We start from the raw sequence: 16,875 nt of genomic DNA, 5'->3' as shown, positions 1-16,875 counted from the left end.
ATTTTATTTTATTTTGAGATTTTTTGTATTACCGTATCACCTTATAATTGGGAAGACCTCATGGGATCAACTGTTGTAACAGGGCTACTATCAGGACGTTTACACTGTTGTAACAGGACCACTAGGCCCAACCCAACAATAAGCCCAACCCCAGTTGCAGTCCCAGACTAAATTTATAGATATAAAGACCCAATAGCTGCAGTTTTGGGCTTTTGTTTAGTTTGAATTAGAACTGAGCTTCGGCACTAAGCCTTTCTAGTTTTATTATTATTATTATTATTATTATTATTTTTTTTATAAATATATTTATTTAAATTATATAATAAAACTATGGCATACTAGTTTTCTTTTCTTTTTTTTTTAAAAAAAAAAAATTATTTATTTATATATTTATTTTATTTAGCAAAACTAGGAATTTTTTTTTTTTTTTTTTTTTTTTTTTTTTGGAGCTCACACAAATTTTTTCCTTACCTGATATCCAAATCCATGAATCAACCTCTTTTAAATCCTTTGATTTGATTTGAATTTTTATTTTTATTTTATTCAACATACACCACTTGTTACTTAGCCCAGTTGAGATGATGAGGAATTGCAGATGCTTTTATGAGAAACTTTGTAAACCTAAATTTCAGGCTGGATATTTTGTTACTCTAATCCCAGAGATATATATCTGAATCTCATTTTTTCCTCTTAAAATTCACATTGTGGCATCTGAATCTCTATTATTTTGTTCCTTGGAAATTCATAATTTTTTACCTTCAATATCAGAGTGAGGGGCAGGCTGATTGCTTTCTAATGTAGCTTGTTTGCATGTTTTTGTTAAAGCCAGGGGGCTCAAAAGACAACGCAAGCTATTTGATTTGCCAACAATATTGTGATTACTGACTAAATTCCCAGGGAAAATTAGGGCTTGCTTGGTTGCACTCGGAAATCAGTCCTAGTTTTCAAAAAGTAGTTCTCAGAAACTGTCGACCAGACAGATTTTTGTATAGTTTTCAGATTTTCAAAACAAAAAAACTATTCTCAGGAACCAAGCAAGCCCATTATTGGTCCCATTTATATCAAAGACGGATATAATAATTAAACCCACCAACACATTTTCAGGTACAATAACACAATAGTAAAACTTAAATTGAATAGCTACAAGAGTTGACAGACTTGTGCAGCTGCAGTGATGCACTCAGTTGCCCGTTTGGATATATCAGATATTGTTGCCTCGGGTCCTTAAACCTACAAGAGAGCATACAAACAAGAGAAAATTTTCAGTATTTTCAAATCTACGATTATAAGTCCACGAAATTTTCCGCATCATTTTAAAGTTTAAACCAACATGGGAATGCTTTTTGGGTTGCATGAATGTATGGGTACCTCAATAGGGATGCCAATTTCATCCCCAAGTGTCCGCATTTTGGCAGAATCCCTTTGGTAACTTGGACCTCCTCTTTTTACATATATGTGCATCCTCGCGGCTTTAAGCATTGATTCCTATTTACATACGACAGATTCAGCCACTGTGCTTATAGCAAGAGGATGACGTTGAGAATAATAAACATGGCCATGATAGATACAATATTTACCTTCTCCTTCAAGACTCTAATAATGCCATCAAATGTAGCAGCAACATCAGTAAAGTAGGCGAATCCACCACCTATTACAAGGGTCTAAAATTCACACTGTAGTCTGTAGAGGAGAGAATTCATGGAATTTGTTGCTATAACAGGATAATTTTAATTTGATACTAAAAAATTGTAATCGTGTAAGTTAATTTGTTTGGTCTTATGGAATTAAGAACAAAAGAAAATCAACTCTCTAGTGCCTGTCATTTATTTCTTGGAATTGGGTTGTTGGGAATAATAAAGGAAGACTTTATGTTTGTCATTATTAGGTCTTCCTTGACTCCACCACGTAAAAAAAAAATTGTATGTAATCATTTAAGTAATTTATTTGGTCTCATGGAATTAAGAACAAAAAGAAAATCAACTATCTAGTGTCTGTCATTTACTTTTTGGAATTGGGTTGTTGGGAATAATAAATGAATTGTCATTTCAGGTTTTCCTTGACTCCACCATGTTGAGGAGCCAAAATGAAACTTTGTTTAGTGACAATCACACGACAGATGACTATGAACAGTGGTTTGCATAAAGAGTAAATTACACATAATTCAAAAATCCAATAAATCATATTAGAACTACGTATCTAATTTTTGGACTACTTATTATCTTAATAGGAATTATTATTCTCAGTATAAATTGAATAGACATTATGATTTTGTCGGATCTAGTCACATAAATCACTCGAAATTGTCCGACTTTCGAACTCTAAATCATCATCTTTATAAATTTATATATAAGATGTGTATAATGTATAAAAACTAAAGATGTGAGATGATGTAAACTAAAATTTAACAATAACTAGAAAAAAAATTTAAAACAGAGTTGGTAAATGATGCATGAACACGTTTATTACAAAATATAAAGATTTGGTGGACTAATAATTATTGATGTACTAATCTTGTGTGTGGAAGTCTTTCGTGCTAATTTGGTGCAAGACTAATAAATAGTAGTAACTTCTCTGCAATCGACGTCATGAATGCGCTTATAAAAGACACAGCTATGTGAATACTACTATCATTGCATACCTTCAAGAACGCAATGGTTAATAATAACACATTTCTTAGTCTGCTTATGTTTTGGGTTGGTGAAATCATTACATTGTTAGTGTCACTAGTAGTGTCACCTTTAGATTCGAAAATGGATTGTTAGAGTCTTATCATTGTAGTGAGGGCTCACCTTTGTTTTGAGACTGGTTGTTGTCGCATTGGTTTTGGAGTCAGTTTATGGCTAGGACTGGTCATTCCTTTTACCTAGACACTCTAGGACACGATGTCCATAGGGTTCATTGTTGCATCATTTTATTTTTGTCTTCTTATTGCGTGACATTAGCATGCCTTACATATATACTTAGAGATGTCATGTTGTTGTTGTGCTTTAGTAACATGCTTTTGTGTTTACGTGGAGACGTGCTGCATGTACCCTTGATTTTATCTATGTGCGTAGATTTACTTATCTGGTAATTGAATTCCTTGTCATATGCATAACTTTTAGGTTTGGTTTTCCCTTGTTGTTTCCCTCGGTCGCACGTAGTTGTATGCCGGTTTCTGCAATGATTTTGTTGTGAAATTCCTTGTAGAGGAGTTGTCACATTTGTTTTGTCTTCAGCTGTCCACTTCCCTAAGGTGGGAAGAATGCTTCATTTTCGTGTTCGTCGTGTTGACACTTGTGGGAGAATGGGGTTTCTCCTCTATTTCTTGGTTCGTGTTTGGGACTTCATAAGGAGTGAGTCTCTTTTCTTCGTCGCCATGTGCACGGTTTTAGGGTTGGTTGGACCGTGAAGATCGTCGTTGTTGTCTTGAGTCCTTGGTAAGGATTTGGTGAATTTTGGTCGACTTACTCCCATGTAGGGGGCGAAGTTTTCAACCCTGTTGTCTTTTGTTTCAGAGGTGGAGTCGTGGTGTTGTCCTTCTTAGGATTGGTGGTTCCTTTCCTTCGTGTATTCTCTTGGGGAGTTTTTGTGATACCCCCGAATCTCCGGATGCGGGTTGGCCAGGCCCACGCCCAATTACCCAAGGATATCAAACCAATTAGCAATAATCGAACACTGAATACAATTGAAACAAATGAGATAAATAAAATTTGCTGAAATGAAAACTAAAAATGATAATCCAATAATTGAAACCTCATAATAAATAATTCCATTGATAAATAAACTATTCTGTTACAACTGATCCTCCACGAATACAAATCATTCTCCAAATTATACAACTCGGGAATCCATCTAGTGGACCCCTTAATTATCCCACTGAACTCAAATGACTGGAAATAAAACCAAAGTCTAAAATACAAAACAAAGTCCTACAGCATCGGTGGAGTGAATGACTATATCTGCTCAGCACGATCCAGCTCTAAGACTGGAACTAACGAACACCTGTAAAAATAAGAGTGGGTCAGGCCCACATGCAAATTCTTCTCTAACTACAATTCAAACAGTGACCCGATACGCAGATACACCCTCGATATCTCAACAATAGCTATCTAGTCCATACATATATATATATCCACACTAAGGGACATTCACTGGACTACAGTAGGGGTCTCAACCTGAATAGAAGGTAACATGCGAAAATGCACCCAAAGGTGGGCATGAGTACCTAGACCTAACAGTGTACACCTCAACCTACTATAGCCTGCTACGCATCCACTGCATATACGCACCCTAACCAATGAGTCTGAGACTCAAGCTCATCTCGTGGTACCATAAACATATATATAAAGTCCGTCCAAAACCAGGGTATGTGATTCAATTATTTATCGAACTGACATACAATAACAAATTAGTTAGTCACTCAACTTATTCAGTTGATATGACTTAACTATCATCTATTAATCCAAGAAGCCACTCAACTTAGTTGCAGTTGATTTGACTTAAACACAATTAGGATTCAATATTTATAAATCCATTCCTTTAATCCGTTAGGTTAGGTTTAGGCGTTTTGAGCTAAACCATCCCTAGTATGTCACCGTCCCATACCGGTGCATACAATCCTCCATATCCTTGTAAATTACATCATATATATATCAGTTTAGTAATTTACAATCCAAAACTAATATCCAAATAATTGTAGAAGGAAGATTAACAATCTAGCAATTAAAATCCAGTATTAATCCATGTAATTGCATTAAAGAATTTAATATTCTAACAATTAACATCCAAAACATGCATAGTTGAAATTTAATATAACAATGACTCTACCATGTATTTAAAATAAGTTTTATAATCATATTATAGTCCAATAAATCGCTAAATTAATTTAAACAATTTAGTTCCTTCCGTCGGGTAACAGCATACTAAGTTGTATACTTATCTTCTGTTTTATCTTTTAACACAGAGTCACAAACTATGCCACAAGTCCAATTTATTAATTAAAAGACTTCACCGTGCATTTAAAATAAATTTAGAATCATTTTATAGCAGTTTAAATTGTCAAACTAAAACTAGACAACAAATCTCCTTCCAGCCGTTAACCGTACGCACAGTTGTTAAATTAGCGCATTGTTAATTTCATTCACTTAGAGATCAACCTTACTCAATTTAAGGACTTAATAACACTTAAAACCAACTTTCTAATCCCTCTGTAAAACCCCAGAGTCAACAGAACAGTTCCCATGCTCCAACAGTAACCAAACAGTTCGTAAAAAAAATTTCAGAAAAACACTATTGGAAAGAGCCTGCTCAAAATTCAAAGAGCAGGCTCTTTTTGAGCCTAGAGCCGGCTCTATGGACTTTAGAGCCGGCTCAATGAGTGTGGGAGCCGGCTCCTACTTCCATGGCCTGGAGCCGGCTCTATGGACTTTAGAGCCGGCTCAATGAGTGTAGGAGCCGGCTCCCACTTCCATGGAGCCGGCTCTCACCTCTTTTGAGAGCTTCCAGTCCCTGTTTGCTCCGTTTTCGTCCTTCTGCTTCTCTGGCCTATTTCCACCCTTCAGTTGATTTCTAAAACTTATCCTAAGGTCTTATTAATACCAAAACAGCATCCCAATGGTTTGAGAACAACAATTTGAAATCAAATACAGAGATTTAACTAAGAAATTTACTAGCATGCTTAAAGAACAAAACTGGAACAGACAAGAACGAATTTATTCCAAACCAATTTCTCAGACAACAAATAATGCAATTCAACGTATAATAATCGTGTAAGATCCATTTAAGACTCAATAAATTCCCTAGAATCTAAAATTACAACCGGACTAACAAGTTTTTCCAACAAAACTGAAAACAGATATGTACGAATTCTATAATAGATTCGATTACAACCCAAACAGATTATCAATATAACATACAATTAACATGTAAGTTTTAGTTTATAATTTGTTTAACCCTAGAGGCTACCTAGGTGCACAGAACACAAGCCAAAGGGAAAGAGAAAGAAAAGAGCTTGCCTTTCAATTTCGGTTTGAAACCTTACAACGTCGTCTTCTTCCTAGAATTTCCGGCAATCGTGACTGCCATCACGGATTCCTCTTCTCTAGTTCTAACCCTAAAACCATGGCCAAAAGCCTCTCTGAAGTTGCTCTATTTTTCCCTCACAACCTCTCTCTATTTTCACTCTAAACTCTCTGTATTATACTGTGCCGTGAATAGGGTTTGTGCTTACAACCCTAAGCAGACCTATCACCATATATATATATAGGCATATGAAAACCTATGTATTACTTATATTTAGAGATGGAATCCCAACTAAACCCTAGTGGCCCAAAAACACGATCCATAAACTAAATACCCTAATAATTTAACCTAATTAACTCCTTTAAACAATCCAAACTAATTTAATTAAATAAAAAAAAAAAAATCCAATTAACCAATTAATTAAAACCATACTTAAATACATAGAATAATTAACCAACAAAACAATATTAAAACCCAAATAACAATTAAACCAAATAAAGACTAAACAAGTAACTCAAACAAAGCACAAAACAAATAATTTAAGCAATTAAACATAAACACATACATGTAATCACATAAAACACTTAAAATAAATAGTAAAATCCCAATTATATCCTTTTTAATATCCAATTAACCAACTAATTAAAACCATACTTAAATACATAGAATAATTAACCAACAAAACAATTTAAAAACCCAAATAACAATTAAACCAAATAAAGACTAAACAAGTAACTCAAACAAAGCACAAAACAAATAATTTAAGCAATTAAACATAAACACATACCCACATAATCACATAAAACACTTAAAATAAATAGTAAAATCCCAATTATATCCTTTTTAATTTTAGGGGTATTACATTCTTCCCTCCTAACAAACGGAATTCCGTCCTTGGAATTCACGAAACCCTAAATTATCTTCATTAAAATTCATTAACGTTCCATTGTGGACGCTGCCTTTGAGTAGGAGCTCCACTGAATTCTAAAACTTCCAAGAACAATTTATGGGTCCGATAAAAAGGAAACACAAAAATTATTCAACATATAAGTTGGATTTAGCAACTACTCATTCTCATCCAAATTGGTTTACACAGGGTAAAGATCCACATACCTCCAAATTCCATAGCATAGATTTGTAAAACGTCTATGCATCCATCCTAGTGTTTTAATAACACTACTTATAAAAAAACAATTGAATACATAACAACTAACCTTCCCCGACAACACACCTTGCTTCCCATACAAACCTCTTGGTGCCATTAAGATGAGAAAATGAAGTAAACACTTCCAACTTCCCATAAAACCTAGGATATCTATCCCAAGTATTTCCTCCATGAGCAAATGTACATTCTTGATCCAATCCTCCGTCGAGAGATATGAAACACAGCTATACCTCCGTTATTAGTGCAATGTAGAACTAATGCGAAGTCCAAAAGTGAATATTACGAGAATTTGGTCGAGCAGCAAACTTGCTCAATCCACCACTCTTAATCTGTATGGAATTAAAATTCCAATAAATGTCGATAATCTCGACCAACCATCCATTTCTGACTAGTCCTACTCCCTTTTCCTAACAGGTGTTACTCGTATAAACAGTTATATACATGTCTCTTCCCAAACCTGTTCACTAAAACTGACATTTGATATCCTGATGTTCCTTATAACCGTCTGAGTGCATCGAGAAAATTTCTACAAAATTTTTTCTCAGGCACTCCGACAACTCTCACCGAATCAACAAATCCTCCCTTAGTACCTTAAGCTCTTTCTGAGTAAGGTAATACCGCCTCTAGGGTCAGCTCCTATATTTGAGGTTAACCCCCTTAATTTTCTTCGTAAAAGCAAGTGTCATTATTACACAAACTAAGACTTCAACTCCTAATACAACCACTAACCGAAAGCTCCTATCGATTGTTGAGAGCATCCACCTCCACATTCCATTCCACCAGACAGAACCTGATGCAAAGTGTTAATCACCACTTCGAGGTATTTAAGTCGTCTAGTAATCCACCCTATTTATATGAACTGATATTTCACTAGTTCGAAATAAACAAGATTTGAGCTGATTTAATTTAGAAATCAACCCTCAACTAAACCTGTAATGATGCTTTGTCATTTCCACCTCAGTATAGAAAATGACTGTAAGGATCTTGTGATCTCTGCTGGTCCAACTCGACCATCTAATTATATTAGACTGGAAAGAAAAAAAAAATCACTTTGTCCCTCCTCCTGATCCTCCAACACTCTGTTCCATCACGCTAGTGCATCCTATTTTCCGCCCGAATGAAGAAAGAACGAAGTGTTGTGAACCTCAGTCCTTGCATCCTCTTCCCATCTTGCCTACCGAAAGTAGCATTAGTCTGGTACCACCAGCTTCTGTCTACACGCATTGTATAAATCGGAGCATCTACCAAACTAACTCCGCAAACAAACATGTAGATACGGATCCGTGATAACCTTACCGATATAGAAAATCAATCAGTAATTCTGTTCACTGATAGTCAACTAATTATGACTTTTCCACACACCATGCACCTCTTCCTCCTTATTGTTGATCGGTCTCTCCATCATGTCTTTGACACACCCTACGTCTTTAATAGAAGCAAGTGTCAATTTGTCTCCTTGTCTCGCTTCAATTGCTTGTGGAATTTTTCCCATTCTCTATATAGTCATCAATGTCATAGCAACAACTACTTGTTGCAAATTATCACCCCTAAAAAAAAAAAAAGAATTCCACATTTTATACAGTGTAGAAACTTTGGTTCCTCCTCCAAGTGCAACACCAGCAACCCCTCCAAATGACACCCTCATGAATAGTGTCTAAATTACGAATAGACTGATGAATATTTAATTAGTCCACCATCCTTTCTCGACGACATTCTAATAAATACCTACCAGCACGAAATCCTCCTTCCAAACCATAATGGCATTACAGTGATCTTTACCTACCACGTCCTCATGAATACAATCATAATAACATCCACCAATCTTAGGGCATTGTAAAAACGAATCCCTATCTAATGCCGAGCATATCAAACTAATCATTTTAGATTATTTAACTCATGTTGATAGTTTAACTATCCCATCCTAAATAGCATCCCATGTTGATGCATATCCGGGTCCAATAGATTGGACCATACATTCACAAATCCTAGTGCATATAGCGTAATTACTCCATGTTATTACAATAATAGTTGGCCGACATACGTGTGCCCCAACTAAACCCTATTCCAAATCCTGAACCAATTAACAAAAATGAAACACTTATCAACAAAATGCAATATAGAATAACAAAAATCAAACACATAGATACACACAATACAACAAAACAACCAAAATATAATTTATACTTAAAACATCATCCATTCCAGAGAAGAAAACCTCCTTTGAACTCAAGTTCCCAAATTATGTCATAAAAGTTCATTTCGCAGTTCCGTTGGTAATCATCCAACCTTGAAACCTATCTCTAACCATAGCTTAAAAGCAACATTCTTTTGCCTAAGCAAATACCAAAGGCTTACCCCTTATCCTCCTTACACTCAGAATGCAAACCATCTAACATGGCTTTACAACGCAATGCAGAACGTCACAACCTAATCCCCATTTGCTCCAAAATGTGATATAAAATCACGTCTTTGTTCTGATAAGAACTCCATCCGATTCCCAAATGCCTAAAGAGTACTTTTCAATTAACTCTCTGAGAGACGACACAAAAATTCATCCATATGTAGATTGGTTCACACCAATGCTACCAGTATCATTTATTATACTGCTGGTGAATGAGAGCACCCTCGTGCGATCCTTCATCTTCAAGCTTCAATATCCCCTTTCTTGAAGACGCTGATATCTCCCCCCTTAGGATCCTCTTCAGAATCCTACTCTTTGCTTGTCTCCTTTTTGAGATCATCCGAAGTTGTGTTGGCCCCGACATGCGGTGACCTAACACCTACACCCTGATCCGTTCTTGGCGTATACTTTCTAAGTAATGCCAACCTTGGAACTAAACCTTCGATCCCAAGTTCTATTTCTGGCAAAGAACTCGATAACCTACTCCTTTAGGTCTGTATTGCTTTTACCTTGAACCCTATCCTCTTCCTAGTGTCAACCATTTATGGAATATAATTGACATCAACTCCTCCTAACGAACCGTACATAGAGTACAACGAATCCTACAATGGCTCTAAGTTTTTTAAGAGACACAGCGCGGAAGTCCTATAATGATAGACACTCCTAAGGACACTAGAACCTAGAGTGCCCTGATACTAACTGTGATACCCTCGAATCTCCGGATGCAGGTTGGCCAGGCCCACGCTCGATTACCCGAGGATATCAAACCAATTAGCAATAATCGAACACAGAATACAATTAAAATAAATAAGATAAATAAAATTTGCTGAAATGAAAACTAAAAATGATAATCCAATAATTGAAACCTCAGAATAAATAATTCATTGATAAATAAACTATTCTGTTACAACTGATCCTCCATGAATACAAATCATTCTTCAAATTATACAACTCAGGAATCTACCTAGTGGACCCCTAAAATATCCCATTGAACTCAAATGACTAGAAATAAAACCAAAGTCTAAAACACGAAACAAAGTCCTACAGCATCGGTGGAGTGAATGACTGTATCTGCTCAGCATGATCCAGCTCTAAGACTGGAACTAACGAACACCTGTAAAAATAAGAGTGGGTCAGACCCACATGCAAATTCTTCTTTAACTACAATCTAAACAGTGACCCGATACGCAGATACACCCTAGATATCTCAATAATACCTATCTAGTCCATACATATATATATATCCACACTAAGGGGCATTCACTGGACTACAGTAGGGGTCTAAACCTGAATAGAAGGTAACATGCGAAAACGCACCCAAAGGTGGGCATGAGTACCTAGACCTAACAGGGTACACATCAACCTACTATAGCCAGCTATGCATCCACTGCATATACGCACCCTAACCAACGAGTCTGAGACTCAAGCTCATCTCGTGGTACCATAAACATGTATATAAAGTCCGTCCAAAACCAGGGTATGTGATTCAATTATTTATCAAACTGACATACAATAACAAATTAGTTAGTCACTCAACTTATTCAGTTGATATGACTTAACCATCATCCATTAATCCAGGAAGCCACTCAACTTAGTTGCAGTTGATTTGACTTAAACACAATTAGGATTCAATATTTATAAATACATTCCTTTAATCCGTTAGGTTAGGTTTAGGCGTTTTGAGCTAAACCGTCCCTAGTATGTCACCGTCCCATACCGGTGCATACAATCCTCCATATCCTTGTAAATTACATCATATATATATCAGTTTAGTAATTTACAATCCAAAACTAATAACCAAATAATTGCAGAAGGAAGATTAACAATCTAGCAATTAAAATCCAGTATTAATCCATGTAATTACATCAAAGAATTTAATATTCTAACAATTAACATCTAAAACATGCATAGTTGAAATTTAATATAACAATGACTCTATCATGTATTTAAAATAAGTTCTATAATCATATTATAGTCCAATAAATCGCTAAATTAATTTAAGCAATTTAGTTCCTTCCGTCAAGTAACAGCATACTAAGTTGTATACTTATCTTCTATTTTATCTTTTAGCACAGAGTCACAAACTATGTCACAAGTCCAATTTATTAATTAAAATACTTCACCATGCATTTAAAATAAATTTAGAATCATTTTATAGAAGTTTAAATTGTCAAACTAAAACTAGACAACAAATCTCCTTCCAGCCGTTAACCGTACGCACAGTTGTTAAATTAGCGCACTGTTAATTTTATTCACTTAGAGGTCAACCTTACTCAATTTAAGGACTTAATAACACTCAAAACCAACCTTCTAATCCCTCTGTAAAACCCCAGAGTCAACAAAACAGTTCCCATGCTCCAACAGTAACCAAACAGTTCGTAAAAATTTTTTCAGAAAAACACTATTGGAAAGAGCCTGCTCAAAATTCAAAGAGCAGGCCCTTTTTGAGCCTGGAACCGGCTCTATGGACTTTAGAGCCGGCTCAATGAGTGTGGGAGCCAGCTCCCACTTCTATGCCCTGGAGCCGGCTTTATGGACTTTAGAGCCGGCTCAATGAGTGTAGGAGCCGGCTCCCACTTCCATGGAGCCGGCTCTCACCTCCTTTGAGAGCTTCCAGTCCCCATTTGCTCTGTCTTCGTCCTTCTGCTTCTTCTCCGGCTTATTTCCACCCTTCAGTTGATTTCTAAAACTTATCCTAAGGTCTTATTAATACCAAAACAGCATCCCAATGGTTTGAGAACAACAATTTGAAATCAAATACAGAGATTTAACTAAGAAATTTACTAGTATACTTAAAGAACAAAACTGGAACAGACAAGAACGAATTTATTTTAGACCAATTTCTCAGACAACAGATAATGCAATTCAACATATAATAATCATGCAAGATCCATTTAAGACTCAATAAATTCCCTAGAGTCTAAAATTACAACCGGACTAACAAGTTTTTCTAACAAAACTGAAAACAGATATGTACGAATTTTGTAATAGATTCGATTACAACCCAAATAGATTATCAATATAACATACAATTAACATGTAAGTTTTAGTTTATAATTTGTTTAACCCTAGAAACTACCTAGGTGCACAGAACACAAGCCAAAGGGAAAGAGAAAGAAAAGAACTTGCCTTTCGGTTTCGGTTTGAAACCTTGCAACGTCGTCTTCTTCCTAAACTTTCTGGCGATCATGACTACCATCACGGATTCCTCTTCTCCCGTTCTAACCCTCAAACCACGGCCAAAAGCCCCTCTGAAGTTGCTTTATTTTTCCCTCACAACCTCTCTCTGTTTTCACTCTAAACTCTCTATATTATACTGTGCCGTGAATAGGGTTTGTGCTTACAACCGTAAGCAGACCTATCACCATATATATATATACAGGCATATGAAAACCTACGTATTTCTTATATTTAGAGATGGAATCCCAACTAAACCCTAGTGGCCCAAAAACATGATTTATAAACTAAATACCCTAATAATTTAAACTAATTAACTCCTTTAAACAATCCAAACTAATTTAATTAAATAAAATAAAAAAAAATCCAATTAACCAATTAATTAAAACCATACTTAAATACATAGAATAATTAACCAACAAAACAATTTAAAAACCCAAATAACAATTAAACCAAATAAAGACTAAACAAGTAGCTCAAACAAAGCACAAAACAAATAATTTAAGCAATTAAACATAAACACATACCCACATGATCACAAAAAACACTTAAAATAAATAGTAAAATCCCAATTATATCCTTTTTAATTTTAGGGGTATTACAGTTTTTGCCGTGGTTGTTGACGGAGTTGTGGTGCTCAGAGTGAGTTGATTTGTGTGAGATCATTTTACGGGAATTGTGTCTAGATCATTGAGGATTTATTTGATTCATAAGGTGAGATGCTCTTTTGAGGATGTCTTTTGGAAACTTGCTTTGGTTTTTGGAGACCTGGATATGGTTGACTCTTAGGAGAACTTTTGGGGGATTGCTGTTGGATATGGCTTATTTGTGGAGTTTTCTCGTCCTAGTTATGGCTAGGCATAGTTTTGAGGAATCGTAGTTCCAGTGACTATTTATGGATTGAACTTGAGGAATTTTGATTTAACTTGGTGATGACAAGCACGATTTTGAGAGACTCATTTTGTGATCTTGATAGTGGGGATTTTGATGTGTGTGTCTTGTGGTGGACTTGTTTCTCGAGGATTTAGTTATCCAAGATAGGGATTTTGATCCCATGTTTGATTGTGGAGTAGTTTTGTAGTTGATCTATTTTTGGATGATATCTGGGATTTTGGAGATGCTGTTTCGCTTGTCCGGCTTTGGATTCATGATTGATGTTGTTGATAGAAGTGTTTTAAAATGTTGGAGTTGTTGGTTTTGTTGTATTGAGGATTTAAGGCCTTAAGCGTAGCGGTACCTATGGCATTGTTGTCAGAGTTTTGGGATTGGCCAGAATGGTCTGGCCGGACATCTTTGGACTATATCTCAACTCTCACGAAATGTTGGTCTCCGTAGTGCTTTTGGTAATGATCATTTTTGACATTAATGTCATTTGTTTCGAGAGGTTTCATGGGTAGACCTAGTGGGGGCAGGTTATGAACTAGTGTCTTATACTGTCATGCTACCATACAAGTAATGTGCTGTGGGCGGCGAGTGCTAATTGCCGTCGATGTTACCTTATTGACGAGTAAGTGTGGGCAGACACTAGGCATTGTCATTGCTACCACACATTTGAGTACGTCGTGGGTGGGTTTTGATGACTATTCGTATTACCACGTTGTCCTTTTAAGGTGGGAAGGTTGTAATGACCCAGTCATTTTTCTTCCTTTCCTTTTTCCTCAAATTTTGCGGATAAATTTTTTCCATTGTCTTTTTTTTTTCTGTGTTTGGTTTCTCATCACTTAGTGTCGTCTCGAGTGCTCGAAAATGATTTTCGAGACTCTTTCCTTTGGATTGACAACTTCCCTTAAGGACAGAGTCATTTTCACATTTTCACTTTTTGGACACTATTCACTTTTTGTCTTTTTCTCGTTTATCACTTTGTTGGCACAACCTCACTTTTCGTGTTCGGATTTGATTCCGATTTTACATGCATCCTTGATATTTAAATTCCATGCTATGTGTATTTTTACTTTCTTAGAATAGCATGCTAAATGTTTACTTTTCTTGTAAAGGGTATGGATGCGTAACCTTTTTGTAATTTCTTAACTTGTGGGGTTTTAGTGTAATTAAATAAAGTAATTATTTTTCATCTTAGGGACCATTTTGCAATTTAATTTAGAAGATATTTTAGAAAATGACCTTTTTACAATTTTTGGAAAGTGTGACAAGTGTCACACTCCTATGGAACCACTTGTTGACATTTTGATGGAACCACTTGGAAGCTTAATTTCTTGACACATGGAGGGTGGAGATTTACCCATTTGTTGGCCTAGTGTTGGACCATTTGTTGGCTTGGATGGTTGACAAGTGTAGGCTAGGGATTTAGTGTAGGAAGGAGTCTTAGATTAATGACAAATGTAAGGTTCATTTTAGGTCTTGTACTATGTGTGTGTGAAGACCATGGTGTAGACTCACATAGTGAGTGGAGGAATGCTAAATCATCCACTCACCACATTTTAATTCACCTTCCTCACCACTTTGTTCTCAAACCCTAACCTAGCCTCCATGGAAGGAAAAGTTTGACTCAAGGCTTTGACTTCATTTTTGGCCTCCTTCCACTCACCTTAGATCATAAAGCTTGCAATACTTTTTGTTTCCCTCATCCTCCTCTACATAACCCTTGAAGGGTTTGCCATTTTGTGTTGATTTGTCTTGGATTCAAGAGGAACAATCCTCTTGTGAGGTTTAAGGTGGGGTGTCTTAGGCTTTTATTTATGTTGTACTGATGATTTTATAAGCTTATACAACTTGTATGCATGTTTTGTATTAATCCTAGAATTTAATTTAATTATTTTCTTTATATAGTATTTAATTCTCAAGGATGTGTATAATTTAGAATTAAAGTATAGCATGCTAGTAAAATTGGCCTTGGTATGGTTGTCAACATATATTAAATTGAGAGCATTTGGTTAAGAATTGCAACTTTTATTTAATATTTTTCTTTTGTGAAAGATTAATTCATATGGTTGTATCTTGCATTGTAATGTGATATTAAAGTAGGCCTTGGTGAGTTCTTTAACATTTGTTATTTTGAGAGCATTTGGAGTTGTTTAAAAATCTAGAGGAAATTAATTAATTTTATTTTAAGTGTTTTAATCACTTAATTAGTTATTTGATGTTATATATATGATGATCATGATATGTCCTTCAACATATATTAATTTGGGGTTATTTGGAATTGATTTGGAATCTAAAGAATTTAATTATTTTTATTTAATTAAACTCTATCTAATTGCTCCATAGATTTAATTGCGTTTTGGAAGTTGTTTCTATATTTAAATCATGGACTTGGACTTGTTGTATATTCACTTGGTTATGTTTTGAGTATTGGATAACATAGTTGTCAGGGGCGGAGGGAGGGGTAGGCCAGCAGGGGCCAGGCCCCCCCAAAAAAAAAAAATTTTTTTTATTAGTATGTATAAAAAAATAAATTAGTACACTTGGCCCCCGCAACATATGGAAGGGAAAGAAAAACTAGGGCACCCGCCGCACATAGACTCCCTCAGTCTCTCTCCTTCCCCTTGTACCTGTTCCAGCAGCATGGTCATACCAATTCCACTCCCTCATAATCCTCTTGTACCTGTTGTTGTTGGGGTTGTCATTGCAAGTGGGGTATGTTTATTTTTTATTTATTTTTTTCCCTTTGGATCATGGAATTTTTAGAATTTTTTTTTTTTGACTAATTTTTTAATTTAATTTTGCTGGTGTGGTAATTGAATCTGATCGGTTCTATGTATTAAAGAATAATAATTTGTTAGTGGTTAATTCTGTATGAGTTGATTTTAATGTTGATCCATATAATTTTAGGGAGCGGTCATTTGAAAAACAACAATCATATTTGTTATATGTGTTAATTCCAGATAACTTATGTGTGAATATATGATGATTTATGCATTGTTTTATAGGTTGTAATTTTATTTTTTAGTGTGTGTGGGGTTTATATTGTTTAATTTAATTGATTCAAAGTAGAGGTGAGGTTCGTGAGGACTCTTCAATTACTTACCAAAAAGGAGAAAAGACCTTTTCAATTATGAAGCTCTATTATTCTATTTTCAAAGAAATTTATGTCTAGAAATCTGTTATATGTTGCTCAACAAAATAAATGATTTTGGACTGGAAATATGATTTTGACCTGGATACATATCCA

General features: G+C 35.4%; 1 long non-coding RNA gene across 1 annotated transcript; it reads right to left on the bottom strand.

The window, feature by feature from the left end:
- Positions 1-1,028: 1,028 nt before the first annotated feature.
- LOC132302219 (uncharacterized) lies at positions 1,029-1,643 on the bottom strand. Its single transcript, XR_009480776.1, has 3 exons — positions 1,578-1,643; positions 1,369-1,485; positions 1,029-1,230 (listed from the first exon to the last, which is right to left on the bottom strand). It is a non-coding gene; the product is annotated as an uncharacterized LOC132302219 (long non-coding RNA).
- Positions 1,644-16,875: the final 15,232 nt, after the last annotated feature.

The sequence above is a fragment of the Cornus florida genome, unplaced genomic scaffold, assembly GCF_030987335.1.
Source record: "Cornus florida cultivar Cherokee Brave unplaced genomic scaffold, ASM3098733v1 CherokeeBrave_3.0.0_Hap2_Chr04, whole genome shotgun sequence".
Lineage (NCBI taxonomy): Eukaryota > Viridiplantae > Streptophyta > Magnoliopsida > Cornales > Cornaceae > Cornus > Cornus florida.
The sequence above is the reverse complement of the archived record's forward strand: the minus strand, read 5'-3'. Positions and strand labels throughout refer to the sequence as shown.